Below are 8,017 nucleotides of genomic sequence, written 5' to 3'. Positions count from 1 at the left end.
ATAAATCTGCAAAAATGTCAAAAATTCTGTGTTTTTCTGTCAATATGGGGTGCTGTGTGTACATTAATGAGGACAAAAATGAACTTAAATGATTTTAGCATATGGCTGCAATATAACAAAGAGTGAAAAATTTAAGGGGGTCTGAATACTTTCCATACCCACTGTATGTGTGAAGAAGTAAGCGATTGACTTGATTGTGAATCTGAAATGTTCACATCCTCCATTCTTTACTCCCATTGTTCTATTTACCAAAAGTATGTTTGCTGCTATTGTGTACATATTATATCAGTTACTATGACTTATTACACAAAAAGCCTGAAATTACATTCTCATACTGACAGTCGAACATGAAGCTATTTGACAGTTTATAACAAATTATTCTTATAGCAACTTTTGTTATTTGTCTTTGTGTATAGATCATTATGTATGTTTGGTTTGAAGGACTCTTTTTGGAAATAGAAAAGTGAAAAGTCCCAGCTGAGACATTTTTTTTTGTCCCAGCCATTAACCCATACGCTAAATATGCTTCAGATGAATCTTCCTTGATCCTTAGTGTGTATCTGTGGTCTCGACACAATGAATTGTACAAAGCCTGCTTTGGCACCTCAACATGCCTGGCCAATCATTACGTTATGTGGGTGGGAAAAGACATGGCTGCCTTAGACAGTCTGACAAGCACTTGGTTGGAAACATGCTGAAGCCATCAGTTGCACAGTTGCTCATCTGCTGTGGAGTTTGGATGCCGTCTCACTTAAAAGGTCCCACAGAAACCTTGCCACAAATCTAACTCACTCATGATGATTCATACATTTGGCCCTTGCCAGTTTGCAAGATGCCTGAACATCCACCAGACAGATTTTGGAGACATTTTTCGTGAAAATCCGTCCACACAAGATGAATCCTAATGATCTTGTTGACCTCTTGTCCTTTGCGCTTCAAGGCACAGGTGTCTCATTATCTACTGGATGTCTAAGAGTAGCATTTATGCTCCTAAGGAAATGAACATGTCATTTTAAAGAGCAACACCCTGACTTGAACATCTCCCCATGTATTCAGATCTCCTCAGTCTTGTTTTAAATTAGCTGCCAGTGAGATTTACATAGGCACATAGGATTATAGAAATAATTCTAGGTGGTTGCTTGGACACTGTCTAATTTCTGGATTTCCAACATCTGTGGTGGTCAAGGAGTTGGTTTTTGTTTTTATCTGGGTTTAAGAGGGGTCCTGGGCCAGATCACTTTGCTTTGTACTTCATGGACACGGAGTATAACTCAGCAATGCAATGTCAGACATTTGTTTGCTGTGGAGGAGACAAGGACTTGTTTTTCTCTGTTGCAAAGTGTTGAAGTGTAGTCTGGGACCAGAATCAGCTGACATATAGTAAAGTCATTGTACATACTTGTACAGTCACACTACCATCAAGGCTTTAAAAATATCAAAATCATCAGCATGTTGTATGTTCTGTCCAAAACCTTTGTATTGTGGGTTGTACTGAACACTGTAGCCTGTAGAGGGTGGTGTTGATGCTCTAGTATGTGTAGTGGTGCAGTGAGTTCTCAGCTGTTTTCCTCTCCTCTGGATCCTACTCACATAAAAGCTTCTTAGTTATTTTCATCATGTACTGTTGTGGTCTAGCTTTGGGCACAGGGCCTTTATTATATTCAGCATGCTGTGCAGAGAGAAACTGTTTTCAGGTTCAATCCAGCACTTAGAAAACATTATCAATACTGCCCCTAGCAACAAAAAGTGAGAAGACATTTTGTACATATTTCCCAGAAAATAAATAAGATGTTTTTGAAGGAGAAGATTTTGGCTTTTCACCTGGGATGTGGACTTACAACCATATAAATCAGCCTTATGCAATGCTCACAAAAATTTGAAAATAGCTTTAGGGTTCTAGCACAAATTGCCACATCATCTTCCTGAGCAATTTCTTTAACAAAACGAACACACTAAGCTTCCTGTAAGCTGGCTCAGCTGCCATCTTTTTATTACAGTAATGTGCGCTCACAGACACACTGTCGTTGCAACAGTGCCAGGAAAACATAGAGATCATACTGTCAGCTGTTAGCACACAGTGTCCCAGTCCTTCAAGCACCAAGCATTCATGGCTACATCACGTAGCCATGAAGTAATGAGTCTATCTCCTCCAGAACAGTTGGAGCTGGCCATTGTGCCAAGTTAAAGAACAGCACAGTTTCATGCTAGAAAAGTATACCAGCCCTTTTGGAGTTTGCATTAAGCCTCTTACTGATTAATTTGCCTCCTGTCTGTTGCCATTGCAGCTGATCTCTGGTGACATTTTCTGATAACAGAGCAGAGGTAGTGGGAACTCTGAGCGGCAAAACTTATATATGTATAAAGGGCTGCAGGGCCCACCTCAGACCACTGCCAGTAAAACCCTGTGGTCTTGTCTCAGCTAAAATGCTTTATATAATTTACACTTGTGACATTTTTTGTATCAAAAAGCATTTTATATAATAAAGGTTCTATTTTAATGAATGTTGTGACTGTTAGCTTTGACTTGAAATGCATAGTAAATTTCTTTTTACTAATCAGTATATTAATTAATTCAGCTCCAACAATTATACTTACAACATTAGTCATAATCACACTAGAATAAGACCTAGTAGCAGTAGCTGTAGTATTTTGACTACTAATCCACTGTAAGTAATACCATTCACAGCAATCTGTCTGACAGCAAATCATTTGACTTGTCATTGCAGGAAATTAAAAGATTAATGATGGTAATCCATGATTTAACCAGCTTGCGCAATACCAGAACCGGCACACCTAAATGAAATTCAGCTGTAATTAATCTTAAGATTTCTAAAGGTAGTTAAGCAGTATAGTCCAAGGCAAGTACATGTAATGGGTGTAGAAGTACGAGATGAAATGGTAGTGGTGTGGAGAGCAGTTGTAGTAGTAGCCTAGGAGTACCAGTATGTTCGGTATTAAATAAACAAACATGAACACAATGTAACCTTGGAAAAACAACAATACAGTTTGAGTGCATAATAATAAAAATAATAAAATGAAAAGATAAAAACCTTCGAAAAATTGATTTGTGCACCATGAATGTTAGCATAAACTGACTATTTTTGTACCTGTGGTGACAGTGATGTCATGAATTTGGTACGTTCTTAAGTTGTAGGCAATTTCAAATAAAATCAGACACTGAAAGAATATTTTAAAGGAACAGCTTGTAGTACTTTAAACAGTCTGACAGGAACTGAATAGTCTGCTTTCTCAGAAAAAAAGTGTTTTGTGTAACCTGATAACCTACAAAGAACATCAAAACGTGGGCTCGTCCGGGATTTGAACCCGGGACCTCTCGCACCCAAAGCGAGAATCATACCCCTAGACCAACGAGCCACCTTCGCAGTGAATCTGACATTAGCATATTTCAACAATTTCAATATAACTCATCATGTGACCCCCCCCAATAGCATGAATCTTCTCAGATAGCGTCTTATATCAAATGGAGACTGCATCATTATTAGCCTCCATGTTCCTAGTAATTGTGTTGTGCAGCAGGGAGCTGGTGACGTGTCAGGGTCTGTTTGCTACACTAAGTGTGTCCACTAGATGTCAGTACTTATCACGAGCTCCTAAACAAGGCTTCAAGAGCTGAACCTTTTGGTGACACTGTTGGCTGGGAAGCCTGAATGAGGGCTCATCTCACCATCACTGCCAGAAAGACGTCTGAGAACATGGCTGCCAAGGTCAAAGTAAAATTAGGGGATGAGGCGAACTTTTTCAGGTGAAATGGGAAACTTTTCAGTGCGGGTTGTCCAGCTGGCAGACAGGTGCTGAGGGCTGAACAGAGGCAGGAAAGAGGTGGAGACCAGTACCACAACTTGTACAGCTTTAGTTTTTGTCTTTCCTTTTCTTCTCTCTGTGTGCTTGCCGCTCTATAATTACAGCGGCTGCCAGGAACCGTTGGGTCTTTTTTCTCTCTCTGCCTCCCCGTCACCTCTGTGGTATCTCCCTCTCTTCTCCCAGATTTCTTTGAATGTTAACTCTCCTCCCTCACCACAGTTTCTTCCTCCCAAAATGTTCTACACCTGCCAAGTGACCACACCTATGGGGCTACACAGAGTTAGATTGCACCTTGACCTGAATGTGAAATCTTCAATATGAGCAAAATCCATGGCTAAATTATGTTCCTGTGACTTCTTCTCCAGGAGAACAGCTCTTTTACAGTTTTCCTCATTTCTCAGGTCAGAAATGATATTTTTCAAAACTACTTGTTCAACCTCCACATCATCTTCTCACTTTTGCACATCATATAAACAATTTCTCATTGTTCTGAAATGATTATGTACAATTGTCTGCCGTTTTCTACATTACCAGTAGGGGAGAGGGGCAAAACAGAGGAAGGGGAGGAGAGGCTGAGGACATCACCACATTCCTGATTAAACAAGGGTCACACTTGTCGACCATATTGTCACTAGACACAAATCCAAAGTGAGTGAGAAAAACTAATACTTACTGAATATATTCTTCTGGAAATGATGGTGGTGTGCACATGAAACACAGCTTAAACACCAGTCCAGGTCCTTGCATCAAGTGGTTCCAGTTCTCTACATCACCCACGTGAAACATTAAACTTGTATTAGTGTATTATTGTTTACATGTTTATTATTTACATGTACAGTGGGTACAGAAAGTATTCAGACCCCCTTAAATTTTTCACTCTTTGTTATATTGCAGCCATATGCTAAAATCATTTAAGTTCATTTTTTTCCTCATTAATGTACACACAGCACCCCATATTGACAGAAAAACACAGAATTTTTGACATTTTTGCAGATTTATTAAAAAAGAAAAACTGAAATATCACATGGTCATAAGTATTCAGACCCTTTGCTGTGACACTCATATATTTAACTTAGGTGCTGTCCATTTCTTCTGATCATCCCTGAGATGGTTCTACACCTTCATTTGAGTCCAGCTGTGTTTGATTATACTGATTGGACGTGATTAGGAAAGCCACACACCTGTCTATATAAGACCCTACAGCTCACAGTGCATGTCAGAGCAAATGAGAATCATGAGGTCAAAGGAACTGCCTGAAGAGCTCAGAGACAGAATTGTGGCAAGGCACAGATCTGGCCAAGGTTACAAAAGAATTTCTGCTGCACTTAAGGTTCCTAAGAGCACAGTGGCCTCCATAATCCTTAAATGGAAGACGTTTGGGATGACCAGCACCCTTCCTAGAGCTGGCCGTCCGGCCAAACTGAGCTATCGGGGGAGAGGAGCCTTGGTGAGAGAGGTACAGAAGAACCCAAAGATGACTGTGGCTGAGCTCCAGAGATGCAGTCGGGAGATGGGAGCAAGTTGTAGAAAGTCAACCATCACTGCAGCCCTCCACCAGTCGGGGCTTTATGGCAGAGTGGCCCGACGGAAGCCTCTCCTCAGTGCAAGACACATGAAAGCCTGCATGGAGTTTGCTAAAAAACACCTGAAGGACTCCAAGATGGTGAGAAATAAGATTCTCTGGTCTGATGAGATCAAGATAGAACTTTTTGGCCTTAATTCTAAGCGGTATGTGTGGAGAAAACCAGGCACTGCTCATCACCTGTCCAATACAGTCTCAACAGTGAAGCATGGTGGTGGCAGCATCATGCTATGGGGGTGTTTTTCAGCTGCAGGGACCGGACGACTGGTTGCAATCGAGGGAAGGATGAATGCGGCCAAGTACAGGGATATCCTGGACGAACACCTTCTCCAGAGTGCTCAGGACCTCAGACTGGGCCGAAGGTTCACTTTCCAACAAGACAATGACCCTAAGCACACAGCTAAAATAACGGAGTGGCTTCACAACAACTCCGTGACTGTTCTTGAATGGCCCAGCCAGAGCCCTGACTTAAACCCAATTGAGCATCTCTGGAGAGACCTGAAAATGGCTGTCCACCAACGTTTACCATCCAACCTTACAGAACTGGAGAGGATCTGCAAGGAGGAATGGCAGAGGATCCCCAAATGCAGGTGTGAAAACTTGTTGCATCATTCCCAAAAAGACTCATGGCTGTATTAGCTCAAAAGGGTGCTTCTACTAAATACTGAGCAAAGGGTCTGAATACTTATGACCATGTGATATTTCAGTTTTTCTTTTTTAATAAATCTGCAAAAATGTCAAAAATTCTGTGTTTTTCTGTCAATGTGCCTTTCCGTACCCACTGTACATTGTTATAATAACCAATGTGTGATTTCCTGGGGGCATGAGGAGGAGTTCCTCCTCTCTGGTCTATATATCCCAGTCTCTGATGAAATATTTTTTATCCCTGGTGGGGATAAAATTTACCCCCTCCCCCATGAATAATGCTACATAACCAATAAAATACATAAACATATTTTTACCTCATACATCTAAAGTGCTGCAACCTGAGAACAATTCATTCATCTTCTACACCGCTCAGTCCCAAACGGGGTCACAGGAGGGGGGGTGGGGGTGGCTGGAGCCAATCCTAGCCGGCTATCGGGCAAAAGTGGGGTACACCCAGGACAGGCTGCCAGTCCCTGAGAACAATCTGCAGTGCAAATAACAATAAAATCAGAAATGGATTATCACTGCCTGTGTTTGCTACGTGGTCATCCTGGTTCCACTGGCCTTGATCCATTCATGACTTTTCAGGATGTCACTCACCAAGCACAAAGTCTATTTCAGTCCAAAGCCTAGCTAGCAAATTAAAGAAAAGTAAAGAGAAGAAAGGATCCAATTTCACCATCTGATGAAAATGAGCACAAACAAATGACAACAATTGACTGTTACATACTGTAGCGTGTTTATGTTTATGTTGGCTTCATTGTGCTATTTCATTTTGAGATTATTTTCTACTAAATATTGAAGTTTATAAGAAGTTTTCTGGCACTCCTGGCTAAGTGGTGCTAGGGGTAATTTACTTCTTGATTTATTGTTTATGATCACAGCCCCTATGTGTCAAGGCATGAGAGTGAAAATTAAAAAAAATGAAAAAAAAAAAACGTCCCGCAAAAGTTCTGAAATTGTTTTATTAAAGTTAATAATGATTTTATAAATGTTGCTTTAACAGCTACAAGAAATAGCCCAACAGGTTTCCTAGTCTGCTGAGGCTATATAGCTCCACTGTGCTTCTTTTATTTTCATGACTGGAAATGTTTTTACCCAGCACACCTACATAAATAAAAACCCAACATATACTGTATATCCATCTATTGTGTTAGTGGAGGTGCCAACAAGGAACCTTTGGAGATTTTATTGACTTTGAACAATTACCAGACTGGTGACCTGTCCACCCTGGACAGGTCACCAGTCTGTCATAGGGCTGACATGTAGAAAAATGTTTCTATCAAAAGTTACAATTAAATATTCAATGTATTAAAATCTAATTTAAAATGATGTGCCTTCTGTAGGACATGGGCAAACATGTTAGAATATATTTTTTATGAAAATATTGTATGACTTTGAAAGTTACAGTAATCATTATAAAAGGATGTGCACTATGTAGGAGATATACAAATATTTTTATACTAGATTTTGAATAAATACTGTATATCACATAACTTGAAAACTATTGGAATATAAAGCTAATATTGTATAAAGGTTATTACAAATTTATATTAAAGCGTGTGCCATCTGTAGGACATGTGGACAAACATGTCAGAAGAGATTTTGAACCAGCAGGTCATAGGACTTCACAATTATTGAAATATAGTTATAATATTTGTAATAAAAATGATTACTAAATATGCAGAAACTCTATCAAGTGTGTGCACCCTGTAGGATACATGGGGAAACATTTCAGAATAGATATTGAGTTTGCAGCAGTTTGACTTAGAGCTGTTCACTAATAAAAAGGGGGCAGCAGCACTGTGTGTGTCTCAGTCAGAAGGTGTGTCTCTCAGTCAGAAGGTGTGTGTGTCCTGTCCAGACTCTACTCTACAGGAGTAGCCTAACCCACAGACACAACGGAAACAAACGAGTTTCTTTCATAACTTTTCCAACCGACAATCACAGATGGGAGCACTGTCC

The 8,017-nt window shown here is 40.2% G+C and overlaps 1 non-coding gene across 1 annotated transcript; it reads right to left on the bottom strand.

Moving 5' to 3' along the window:
• Nucleotides 1-3,303: 3,303 nt before the first annotated feature.
• Nucleotides 3,304-3,375, bottom strand: trnap-ugg (transfer RNA proline (anticodon UGG)). Its single transcript has one exon. It is a non-coding gene; the product is annotated as a tRNA-Pro (tRNA).
• Nucleotides 3,376-8,017: the final 4,642 nt, after the last annotated feature.

Source organism: Monopterus albus, unplaced genomic scaffold, assembly GCF_001952655.1.
Source record: "Monopterus albus unplaced genomic scaffold, M_albus_1.0 scaffold127.1, whole genome shotgun sequence".
Lineage (NCBI taxonomy): Eukaryota > Metazoa > Chordata > Actinopteri > Synbranchiformes > Synbranchidae > Monopterus > Monopterus albus.
This window is presented reverse-complemented; position numbering and strand designations above follow the sequence as displayed.